The sequence below is a fragment of the Mesocricetus auratus genome, unplaced genomic scaffold (assembly GCF_017639785.1).
Source record: "Mesocricetus auratus isolate SY011 unplaced genomic scaffold, BCM_Maur_2.0 Super-Scaffold_100029, whole genome shotgun sequence".
Taxonomy (NCBI): Eukaryota; Metazoa; Chordata; class Mammalia; order Rodentia; family Cricetidae; genus Mesocricetus; species Mesocricetus auratus.
This window is the reverse complement of record NW_024429210.1, coordinates 6,418,309-6,431,960: the sequence shown is the minus strand read 5'-3', so window position 1 is coordinate 6,431,960 and position 13,652 is coordinate 6,418,309. Positions and strand designations below refer to the sequence as shown.

The window sequence follows — 13,652 nt, the reverse complement described above, 5'->3', positions numbered from 1 at the left end:
CCTCCTACTTAATCACTGTTCCCTTAAGTCCATAAATTAAAATGCAATGCATATGTTATATGCATTATAAGTACAAGTACTCACATAATATAAAGCATCTTAACTTTGCCCAGATTGTTTTCATACCAACAGCCTCAATCCTATTAATGATGAAAGAATAGCAAGCTTTTAAAATGACTTACTCTGGATCACATTTCTCTATTATTGTGTTAAATTGTGGCAGTGATGATCTGGTACCTTCTCATGAGTAAAAGTATAAACAATGTTTGACTAAATGTAAAAGAAATTTGTATAGGAGTAGAGCACACATTCATGTTAACTTGGAAACAATTCAGTAATACCTTTATTACATTCAGATAAATGTTTTAAAAGAGTGTATTGTTGGTAGAAGAAATATATAGCTTCCTAGGTAAAATTATTAAAGAATGAAAAATTACTCTATCTTTTCAATAATTCAGTTTAATTGATATAATTAATAGCAACTTGCCTCATAGCAAAGACCAAAGAGAAATAAGACACTATGATAAGCCTATAAATGGATTTGAGGCTGTCCGTGTGGCTCAATGTGTGTTTTTGTTGTGAGACAAGAATATGGCTAGCTCCTTCCCAGATCTAGCACGGTGCTTTGTGGTGGTTTGAAAGAAAATGGTCCCTAAAGGGAGTGGCACTATTAAGAGGTGTGGTTTGTTGGAAGAAGCAGGCTTCAAGGTCTCGTGTATGTCTCAGAACACTTGCTGTTGCCTGTACAGGATGTAGGACTCTCTGCTGCTTCTCCACCATGTTGCACCATGATAATAATATGGACTAAACCTCTGAAAATGTAAACCACCCCAATTAAATGTTTCCCTTTATAAGAGATGCCATAGCCATAGTGACTAATTCACGGTAATAGAAACCCTGACTAAAACAAGCATCTAAAAGCCTTGGAATTTCCAGAATGATGGAAAGGATTTTGTTATTCATTCTGAGCCCCTTTTGATCATGCCTGAGTTTAGGCTAATAAGATTACTCCTATGAATCCTAGCTGGGCTGTGATAAAGACTTGTCTGGTCACCAGGGAGAACAAGTCATTAGAGGATGGGAAATTTCAAACTCCCTCACCATACTCCAGAAGAAGGCAGACTAGATATCAAACTCTAAAATCTCTTGGCTCATGAGTAAGATTGGGTGAGCAAACACTCCAAGACCCTAGGAAAGGAAAAGAAGCTTTCTCCTATGCTTTTCCCTATGCATTTTGTCCATTTGGCTGTTCTTAACATGTACTCTCTGTTGTAACTATAAATGTAAATAAAGTATCTTGCTGAGGTACAGACCAACAGCCACTATAGCAGTTGACAGAATTTGAATCAGAAACTCAGAATAAGCAAGTGGTCAGAATTTTATCAGTTTAGTACTTATGATTGGTGGCTGGAGTGGTAGCAGTCTTCTAAGAGTGAACACTTTGAGTTACGTAATTTCATACTAACTCTAGGTAGACCATATCAGCATTGAATTGAACTGGACAGTACCCTTTTTGTCACAGAGAATTGGAGAATGACACAGTGTAAGAAAACCACACAGATTTTTATCTCAGAAATGATTTGAACAGAAAAATAGTTTTTTTCAATGATAGTACAATTACTCCACTGTCATAAACTACAATAAAAACATTTAAAAAACATCCATATTCCTAAGTCATTTTAACAACATATGCCAGTAAAAGAGCTGTACATAAATAATATGAGAGCAGAAAATGCCAACTCTATCTACAGTCTCCTTTGGGACACTCACCTGGAATATGTTCTCTACCATATGGACCATTTTAAGTTCTACAACTACTTCCTTACACTGAAACTTCTTCATTCCCATGTACAATAAGTATTACACCATGGTTTCTAAATGGCTACGACATCAGCCAGACTCTTATCCTATTCATAACCTCCCAGTTTTTTTTAACCTCTCTACCTATAAATATATAACCCTTAAAACTCCACTTTGAGATTGGGCAGTTCACTTGGGACTACTCTCTATCACCTGGGAGCTTTCTCTCTTTGGTCTTTCACATATTAACATCCTCACTACCTGATTAATTCCTGTTCCTGTGACTCAGCCTTGCCCACAAGGTAAACTCTCTGATAACAAAGAAATCTGCAACAGTCCTCACAAAAACAAGGATAAATGAATTTAATTAGCTACCATTTCTTAATCTTGCAACAGAATTAGAAAATTCTAGGTTTGTATAACTAAAGTAGAAATATTCTGTCTTTTGAATGCTAAAACAATTAACTATTTAAATCACAAAGAAACCAAATCGACTGTATGGAAACCAAACAACAAAAAAAACAGATGCGATTCAGAGGTGGATGAACTTGTGTCCTGATTTCTGATGTTGACTAATGAGAATCAGAAGTACAGGATTTTTTGGTTGCTACTAGAAATAGTAAATACAAAGAGAACTAATTATACAGTTAGAGAATACTTCATGAAACTGAAGGGCAAGAATGTGCTGGAATGCCATGTCGAGAACCATGGAGGTCTACTTACTTTTAAAGTAACTTTGTTTCTGTCTGCCACTTGCTCCATTCATTTCTTCCTTTTCTCTACTTTTCTCCCTACATAGTATAACATAGCGTCCTTCCCTGGTTACATAATACAGTTGCAGCCTTAGGCACTAGCTCAAGACCTCAGACTCAATGCCAAATTGTTTGGGAAAAGAAAAATGTTTGTTTCAGTTTAAGTCAGTTGTTCAAAAAGCCTTGATGAGAGTGACAGTGAGGTGGGGGGCTCTTCACAGGTGTCCCCTGCAGGTGTAATAACTGTGACTCGTACATTTTTTCTTCTTTGGAAAGCATGGCAGGCATTAAATCCCATGATGTAGGGAGATTGACCTATGCTATTCGTAACACTAATATTGGAAAGCTCTAGGTAAATTTTTTGTTAATGATCTATTTTTTTATTTTATGAACATTGGTGTTTTACCTACATATATGTCTATATAAGGGACAGGAGTTACAGACAATCAATTTAAGTTTACTTGTAGGTGGATCCAGCAGACCTGGATGCAGTACAAATTTTCAATTTACAAATGATGTTAAATGAGGCTTAGTGAAGTAAAGTGTTTTCAAGTATGACATAGACAAAAATGGCAAAACCATGTTTCAATCAAAGGAAAGATACTGGCAAGCACAGTGTACTCTGTCTATCTAAACTAGCATTCGGGAAAGAGAGAGACTGGTACTGTCACATATGACTGAAAAATCCAAAAGGGGACTGTATTTCTTACCTCCCTTGTGAGATACAGTTAAGCATGTTAAACTTCGAAAATCAGACTTAAGGGACTGGAAAGATGGCCCAGTGAGCAAGAATGCCTCCTTTCTTTTTAACAGTGAAGACCTAGATTTGAGTCCTCAGCACCCAGGTGCATGTGCCCATCCCCACAACATTAGGGGAATGGAGACAGGTAGATTCCTAAGGCTGACTGGCCAGCTATACCTAGCTGAAATGGTGAGCTTTATTCAAGTCAGAGACCCTGTCTCTGGGAAAAATAGCAGAGAATGCTCTTCAATGAGTTGGTACAGGAGACCACTTCCTAAACATAACACCAGTGGCACAGGCACTGAGATCGACAATTAACAAATGGGACCTTCTGAAACTAAAAAGCTTCTGTAAGGCAAAGGACACAGTCAAAAAGGCAAAAAGGCAGGCCACAGAATGGGAAAAGATATTCACTAACCCTACATCTGACAGAGGGCTAATCTCCAAAATTTACAAAGAACTCAAGAAACAAGTCTCCAAAACACCAAAGGATCCACTTGAAAGGTGGGGTACAGAGCTAAATAGAGAATTCTCAGTAGAGGAGGCTAAAATGGCCAAGAGACACTTAAGAAAGTGCTCAACATCCTTAGCCATCAGGGAAATGCAAATCAAAACAACTATGAGATACCATCTTACTCCTGTCAGAATGGCTAGAATCAAAAACACCGAAGACAATTTATGCTGGAGAGGATGTGGAGAGAGAGGAACACTCCTCCACTGCTGGTGGGAATGCCGACTCATACAGCCTCTTTGGAAATCAGTATGGAGATTCCTCAGGAAAATGGGAATTAATCTACCACTAGACCCAGCAATTCCACTCTTAGGCATTTATCCAAATGAGGCAGGTTCATACAACAAGGGCATCTGCTCCACTATGTTCATAGCAGCATTGTTTGTAATAGCCAGAACCTGGAAGCAACCTAGATGCCCCTCAACTGAAGAGTGGATAGAGAAAATGTGGTACATTTACACAATGGAGTATTACTCAGCAGAAAAAAACAATGGAATCTTGAAATTCGCAGGGAAATGGATAGCACTGGAAGAAACCATCCTGAGTGAGGTAACCCAGTCGCAAAAAGACAAACATGGTATGTACTCACTCATATATGGATTCTAGATATGGATCAGGATAGTACCAGTCTGCACTTCCACAGATAGAGAGTCTGGGAAACAGGAAAGAACCTAAAAAATATGCATATATGCATAGTACCCAAGAGAAGAGAATGGAGACAAGATCCTCTGATGGGGAACACGGCGAGGGGTGGGGGGAGTGGGACCTGGGAAGAATAGAGGGGTAAAGAGGAAGGGAGTTGTTCATGGGGGAACAGGAAGTTGAGGGGGTGGGGGTAGAATAGGGGGAAGAGGGAATCATAGGATCGAAGACAGATCAGGCACCAGAGTGACCTCGAGTGATCTAAAGGTATAACATCAATTGGCAAGCTAAGCAATAGTGGAGGGACCACCTCGAATGCCCATTCCTGATAATGAACTTGATGTCTATAACCATCCGGGAGCCTTCATCCTGTGACTGATGGAAGCAGAGGCAAACACACAACTAAGCACTGAACTGAACCCAAGGAACCCAGTGACAGAGAGAGAGAGTGATGAGCAAATTGGCAAAGAATGGGCTGGCAAAACCAGCAGAGACAGCTGATCTGAACAGGGGAGTGCTCTTGGACCCCAGACCGACAGTGGGGAGGCCAGCATGTGACTGATCTGGACCCCCCAAATGTGAGTGTCAGTGAGAAGGCCTGGGCAACCTATGGGGCCCTGAGCTGTGGATCAGTGTCTATCCCTGGAATACAAACTGTCTTCATGTGCCTATAGCACAAAGAGAGATGCTCTCTCAGCCTGGACTCTTAGGGGAGTGCCTTGACCCTACCAAGAGTAAAATGACAGACTCTAGATATCCCCTATGTGGAAGGATTTGGCAATAGGGTGGGAGGGAGGGGGGAAGGGGAGTGCGGGAGGAGGGGAGGGAGAGGGAACTGGGATTGACATGTAAAACAAGCTATTTAAAATTAAAATAAAAAATGATAAAAAAAGAAAGACATCCAACCAACATCTTGCTTTGCATGTACACTCTCTCTCTATCTATCTATCTATCTATCTATCTATCCCTATTTATCTATCTCTCTCTCACACAAAGAGAAAGAGAGAACGAGACAGAGAAAGAGAGGCAGAGACACAGATACAGACCGAGAGGGGAAGAAGGAGGGAGGGAGGAAGGAAGGGCAGAAGGGAGGGAGAAAGAGAAAGACAGAAACTGTAACTTAAATTAATATGTCAACATAAGCTACAAAATACAAAACTGAACAATTCAATGCAAAAAATTATGGCTCCCAAAGGCAGCCAAGAACCTTTGCTTTACACCATCTGAGAGACACACTGGGCACACAGGTCCCAGGAATTAAATTCTTCTTTGGTTTCTGTAAGTTGTGGAAGAATTAAAGGAGCTTTTGTTACAGGAAAAGTTTTCCACCCAGGTTTTGCTCACTGAAGTTAGGGAACAGTTAATTTTTAAAATAAGTGCACTTAAGAACAACGTTTGATCTGCCATCAAGTAAACCAAGAATTCAGTAAAATGGAAAAACTTTTAAAGTCTGGAAGTGATATAAAATTGTCCTGAAAAATAAAATGCTTCAGTTGTGTGATAGTGGCTTGGTTCCAGGTCTGATGTAAGCGTAATACCCAGAAATTTCTCAAAGTAAGTTTATATGGCTAGAGAGTGTTATGTATTCTGGTCAGCTCTCATAGGCACCAATCTTTCTGCACTTCCTCTAGCTGTTGGGGGTGTGCATAGTTCCAAGATGGTATTGGTGAGTTACCCTGTACCTCTCAAATTCACTGCTGTCATTTCAAGATACACTTGCCCATGATGTGGGTTGGGCCTCAAGATGATCTCAAAACACATACAATTTCCGTAGGTGAGTCTTCTTTTAGGTGTAGAGCCCACTCTGTATGAAACTGCAAAGGTCTCAAAAGGGTCAACAAATGGGAAACAAGATCATAAATTAGGATAAACTGGAACTGGAAACAAACTCAAGAGAAACCCTGTAGGGTTAAACAGAAGCATTGTTAGAAGAAAGATCTGAATGTTTCTGTCACAGGGCTTCCTAAGGGAAAAGAATGCCTGGATTTAGACGGAGAAGTGGGAAACCCTAAAAGATGCTTTTTCTCTCTGAAGCAAGCAAAGGGGACTAGACATACTCCTCAGACATCACAACCAATTTTGCCTAAAGATGAAGAGAGTAAGTCAGAAACCCAAGGGTCACTGAATAAAAATTATCCATAGCCTTATTAGAAATAAAATTGATAAATTATTCTGCCAAATGAATGACACTGGAAGAAACCACTCTCAGTGAGGTAACCCAGTCACAAAAAGACACACATGGTATGTACTCACTCATATATGGATTTTAGACATGGATCAGGGAAGTGCCAGCCTACAATAACACTGCCAGAAAGTCTGGGAAACAGGGAAGACCCTAAGAGATCTATGCATGGTATCCCCCCCCAGAAGGGGAATGGGACAGGATCTCCTAAGTGAATTGGGAGAATGGGGGAGGGCAGAGGGAGCAGAAAAAAGAGAGGGAGAAGATGAGGTAATAGGAGGACATGGGGGAGCAGGAAAGTTGAGTTGGGTGAAGTATAGGGAGCAGGATGAGAGATACCATAATACAGGGAGTCATTATAGGTTTGAGGAGAGATCTGGCACTGGTGAGATTTCCAGAAATCTACAAGGATGACACCAACTGGCAATCTAAGCAATAGTGGAGAGGCTACCTTAAATGCCCTTCCCCAATAATGAGATTAACAGCTACTTTATATGCCATCCTGGAGCCTTCATCTGGTGGCTGATGGAAGGAGAGGCAGACACCCACAGCTAAACAGTGAACTGAACTCCAGGAACCCAGTTGCAGAGAGGGAGGAGTGATGAGCAAGGGTTTAAGACTGGGCTGGTGAAACCCACAGAAACAGCTGATATGAACAAGGGGGAGCTCATGGATCCCAGACTGATGGCTGAGAGACCAGCATGGGACTTATCCAGACCTTCTAAATTTGGGTGTCAGTGAGGAGGCCTCGGCAATCTACAGGGCCTCAAGTGGTAGATCAGTATTTATCCCTGGCATACGAATGAACTCTGGGTGCCCATTCCACATGGAGGAATACTGTCTCAGCCTGGACACATGGTGGAGGGCCTACGCCCTGTCCCAGATGATATGACAGACTTTGGAGATCCCCCACTGAGGGCCTCACCCTCCCTGGGGAGCAGAGTGGGGATTGGCTGAGGAGTTTTCAGGGGTTGGTGGGGACAGGGGAGGAGGGGAGAGAGGAAGAGCTGGGATTGACATGTGAAGCAGGTTTGTTTCTAATTTAACATTTAAAAAGAAATAAAACTGATAAATTAGTCCTGGTTAATAGAACACTCTGGATATTATATATGCTGTATGGTACAAGCTTTCAAATATATCAATGAATATCTTTCTTAAACATGAGTTTGCAGAAACTGTTTCAAGCCTTCTTCCCATGCATGCATTATGTGCATTAAATAGAGTACATTTTTCTTTCCATTACTTGTGTGGGAGGCCCCTGAGGATCTCATTCTGTGGCAGGCACAACATCATTTAGCACCATTTATCATTGGTTGAAGATGTGTGAAATTGCTACTTAACAGAATTCCCTTTGACAGTCTGTCATGAAAAACCAACTTCCATTGTTTGCAATATGTGCTCTCTATATAAATTAACATATTATGGCAGAAGTCTAAACCACAGCTAGTATTGCAATTACCATATTATTAGGCAAAGGTCCATTATGTGTTAGGAATCCCATGTGGCAGACCTACATAGACAACACCCACTATGTTCCACTTCCTCTTCTCCCTTCCTCTGTTCCAACAGGTTAAGTTACCCTTTAGCACTTTGTCATCTTGTTGCTTTTTAACTTGGCCAGCACTCCTTATTGTGTCTCTCTTATAGTCCTATGGATTGGGGGATATATTTGCTAATGTGAAAGTTACTCAAGAAAGGAAACTAACAGAATTTGATAGAGTATTAAGTATTGTGGAAGAAGGGGGAAATCTAATAACCCATTAGCATTCTGTGCAGGCTGTGTGAAACTTTCAAACGGTGAGGCTTAACTAGACCTGTCCCACTCCCCATGCACACACATCCCAAGAGTGCCTCATCCAGGGGCCTCTACACAGGAAGCTGGCACAGCATCTGGGATTTAATCACCACAGCCGAGAATGTATCTGGACAGACCCTCTACTGGCTTCTCCAAATTTTTCTCATGGCTGAGCTGTTTGATATACATTAACTCACATGGCTTTCTTTGTAGTTGATTTTTGCAGATATTTGGGCTTTTGACACGTTTGTGTTCCAAAGAAAAGCATATGCCCTGGCCAACTATTTCTACAAGCATAGATTCTAGGGTTTTTATGTCTTTTATGTTTCTAACTTAGCTTTTCTTAAATAAAAAATAAACATCTCCTTTTTCCATTTTAAGGACAATTTTTCTATAAGGGCCATATAACAATCATATTTAAAATTCCTTAAGATCAATGGCAATGCGGTTAAGCACAGTTTTACTTAGGAAATAAATGGTTGTCAGGAGAATTCGCAAACATTAAGTGTGAAGAACAAATTCCTATGGAATAACAATGAGGAGTGGTGTGTTTTGTCTATGAATGTCTACACCTCATCTGGCATTTCTGCTCCTCACCCAGATTCACACAGTCTATGTCTACTACAATGACTGACATCCTTGTATATGAAAGGCCATATCCTCTGAGAACTGGAATTCAGAAAGAATGGTGAACCACCATAACAAAAAAGGTAATCCAGACAAATCAAAAAGCAAGTAGGTAACCCTGAGCTGCTATTTCTCAGCTGAGGTGTCCCAGCCCCTATAACTTCATCTGATGTGTATTTACATCAGATGTAATAATTACCAAAGTATCTAAAATATTTTCAGTTATGAAATGTATAGTGTCTTGTAGCTACTTCTCTCAAGACTGCTTAAATTACTGAGCCGAGAAGTGATTAAAGCTCACTACATCCCATGATTTACTTCTGGAAGCCAGTATCATTATTGGTCCAACTCAGTTCCTTGTGGTTGTGAGACTAACATTTCTATTTCAATTTCTAGCGCATTTTCTGTTCACTCCTAAAATCTGCTCTCATTCCTTGGCTCACAGTTCTGCCCACCTTCAAACCAGCTATGGAACACAAAACGTCACTTGTGCTTTGAATGTCTGCCTTCCTCTTCTGGCACAAGTTAGAGAGAATCCTGATTATAAATGGGTGATCTGAGTATGCCCAGACCAATAAACTTTCCATCATGTGAACATCAATTGACTTGTAATTACATCTAAAAAATCCCTTTCACAGAAGAATGTGATTTATCTGAGAACTTGTAGATTTTGATGTTAGATCCGCGTATTTAATTCTGCCTACTAAATGAAGTTTAAAAGCTACCATTTTGTAATACATTAAATCAAGCCTTGGTTGGCTACTCAGAGTTTGAAAATGTTGCTACCTTGTAAAAGTTAAGCCTTTCAGGGCTTGTATCAGTCACACAGTTGGTAAAAGGAAGGATATGACTTCAAAGATCAATGTATTGGGTGAGATTAGGAACAAACAGTTTTCTATTGTTGCAAAAAAGTTAATAGAAAGACTAGTTCAGATTCTGGGAAAACATTGTTTCACAGCTGAAGACCTTTCAAAGCAAAACAGCCTCAGAAATTCTGTAGCACAAACAGATCTACATGAGTATTTCCCCTGAGCCATTTTTCCTTCGTTTGCTATTTCTAGTACATGTTTCTAGTTTCTAAGGACATCAAACTTTTCCATGGAAAGGAGAGCAAAGCGTGAACTTGTTCTCCCTCAGGGACAAATGCTTGGTGAGGCTGTGCTTTCCTGCTGCAATGGTTCCTAAGGCCCCAGTAGCAGTAAGAAGGGTAGAATGCCTCTCTAGACCTTCAGAAGCCTATTGCAGAGGCCTCATGCTTTCTTACTCCACACACCTCCTGATAACACTCCAAAATGAGCCCATTGCTTTTCCTCCCCACCCCTCAGCTATGGTCCACATATATAGTCTGTGAATAATTTTAATTATAAATTTCCAAATAAATGTAATGAGGATTTTTTCTTTCCAGGACCAAGGATAAAACCTTGGGGTTTTTTGTATACTAAGCAATTATTCTACCAGTGAACTATACCCAGCCCTTAGACCTTTAGGGTGTGGCCTTGCTGGCCTCGTGGTATTTGCCTCTCTAGTGCTGGGTTATACATATGCACCAGCACACGGAGTCTTGTCATTGACAAACTCTAGCAGCTCTCCCACACTGAAGTCTAAGAGGAAATTCAGAATAGTAGTTTTTTACAGATTGGTATGTGGGTATAGGAAGCTTCTGGCTTTGGTTTCTACAAAATATTAGTTCAGATCCTTGGCTCAACCACATCACTGACCACTGTGATAACTCAAGCAAGAATCCAGCCTCACATACTTGGTATATTTGGTCTGCATAATGCCAGTAATAGTGGAACTTAATTCACAGGTCCATAGTGAGAATACTGCACGTGAAGTTCTCACCACAGGGTTTTCCACAGAGTAAGCATCTGATAATTATTCATAATTTTTATTACACAGAGGGTTAGACTAAAACACCCAAGTGCCTTCCTCCACTATGATCAAATTAGCATGTCCCCATTATTTCTGCCTCTTAATGTCTATTTCAAACACTTGAAAATTTCTAATTTATTTCAAAAAAAATTTGTCCTGAGAATGCCTTTTTGCTCTTCTCCAAAGGAGAGGCAAATACCTTCTTGATGCTAAAACTATTGCTGTCCTTGCTGAGATACTATACAACAAACAACATTGTCCTTGATCCTCTCAGACAATGAAAGGGAAAAAAAAGAGTGAAAAGGAGTTCATGAGTTCTCTTTTAGCAAACTCTGTACTGTATAGCAGGTTGGGAAGACCACAGAGAAAGGAAGGCAAGTAACCTTAAGCTGACAGGATAGCAGTGTAGCCATCACTTCAGAAATTCATGCTCACATACACAGTCCCAAACGCCTGGTCTGACTCCACTTGCCACGGGGGTCGGGGGTGGGGGAGCATAATGAACAACCAGGAGCAGGGAAGGCTGGATGGCTGCTCCAGTGAGGACTCTGCCCTCTGAGCCCTTTGTGTCAGCAAAACTCCTGCTCACAGGCACGCAGCGGAGAGGATGTGCTTTCTTGCAGTATAGGATAAATGAATAACGGATGGGGCAAAGAGGGTATTCAAATGTTCTTGGTTCTTTTTACTTTTCTCTGTTGGTGTTTGCCAGGCAAAGGGTGAGAAACTTGTTCTTTTTTCAGTCTACTGAAGGGTATTAACGTTTTATGGAGAGAAGATGGATTGGTCTTTTTGAAGTGCTTGCTTTGCTATTATTGCTCAAAGAAAGAAATCAGTTCCGCATTAAGCTGAGGCTCTCTTGGTACCCAGGAGGCCAGAGGGATGTCATGTTTCCACTTTCTGAACTTAACACACACACACACACACACACACACAGGAAGAGAGAGAGAGAGAGAGAGAGAGAGAGAGAGAGAGAGAGAGAGAGAGAGAGAGAGAGAGAGAGAGAGGAGAAAGTTGTGGGCTTCCTCTGCTTTGTTTAGAGCCACTTGCAAATTAGTGCCTATAATTGGACCAACACTACCCAGCTGTGTTTGTTGCTAAACGGGTATCCCAAGGGAAGGCCCATTTGCCCCAGTGGAACTATCAGAGAGTTGGGAGAAAGCCTCAGTCAGACTGCCAATTAGACAAATAGTGGCAAGCTCTCCTAGAGTCAGGAGCCTTTACTTAAACTTTCCTAGATGCTGGGTAATGAGAAACTGTGAGGGCAGCTTCAAACATGCACACACAGCTTCCATGGGGCTTCCTGGTCATCATGTCTAAAAAGTGGGTGCTAAAACTGAGCAGGCTCTAGTCCAACAAAACATGAACTTTTCAAGTTACCTCATCTACCCCATTCTCTCCCTGAAAGCTCTCTGGCTGCCCCCCTAACAACTCCCCTTCTGATACTGTCCTTATGGTAGTTTCGTGCCTTAGGTGTGCTCCTTGGCCCACATCTCCTGTGACAGACAGAATCCCTCTGCATTTAGGCAGAAACCTGCCACTTTATGTACGCCCAGAGCCTTACCCCAAATTACCTGACATCTTTATTACCCAATGAAAAGTCTGACTCATGACTCAGACAGCAAAGGTTAGTAGTTCAAATGTATTCAAGTTTCAGTGCTCCCATCAGTCCAAAGAGGATAATAACAGGTAGGGGAAGCAAACATTAAGGCCTCCTAAGCCCCTGTGCCCTTGTCCATTGCCAGGGTCACTAACTCCACACTCTGAACACTGTGGAGTTCATATATGCTGGTAAATCTGTTTATCCAGAAGGCCCAGTACCATTAAAGACACTGACCAAATCTTGGCTACCTATTTGGACTTAAATGATCATTAATCTTTCTTAAAGTGCATGGTTTCAGCAAGAGAGATATGAGTCACGTGAAGTTGGAAAATAGTTTAATAGCATCATCCCTTCAAACTTCACTCCCTCTAAAAGATTTACTCACTGGTGCCTTCTGAGCTGGAACAACAGTGTGTCCTTCAGGGGACTCTTGAACTGAAGCCTGGAGGAAATAATCTTGTACCCACAGCCATTTCCCCATTTCCTTTCAGAGGGTTTGGGTATGAGGCTTCCTCTGGGAAAACAATATATTTCTGTTTCCTCTTTGGGCACCAGAGAAGCATATTTTATAGTGAGCCACAGATGCTAAATTATTTGAATTCTTCTTCAGATGTTGCTAATTTACATTGTCTGTGGCAAATAAAAAGATAAGTACAATCATATTGCAAATCCATCATGCTATGATAAATCTGTAGGCTTCTGTCTCTGTGTCCTCTCCACCTCGTGGAATTTATATTGCAGCCATAATAATGTCAGACCTACACTATGAATATCTTCCTGCTAATTATGCCTAGTTTTTAAAACAGTCCCCATTTATGAAGACAGTATTATGGCATTCTTGATTATACCCTAAATAATTCTGTAAGCATAAAACATGCTGAATAATACTGGAATCCTACTAAAGAACTGCAATAAATATAAAGCTATCACATACATTCCAATGTCATTTTCCTTTTTTAAAAAATGCTTTCAATAAAATGCAGTGTCCTCTAAACCCTCTTAAACTGACAAACACACAAATTTCTGTTCTTTCAGGGCAACACTAACATTCTGTAATATACTACATTACAGAATTTAGACCAAAGAAAAATGTCAAATGATATTTCTAATGATTAAAATAATAATTGAT

The 13,652-nt window shown here is 40.7% G+C and overlaps 1 long non-coding RNA gene across 1 annotated transcript in view; it reads left to right on the top strand.

Annotated features, from left to right (window-relative positions):
• The window catches only part of LOC121134688, a 108,336-nt gene that overhangs the window by 46,884 nt on the left and 47,800 nt on the right, over window positions 1-13,652 (top strand). The window lies entirely within an intron of this gene.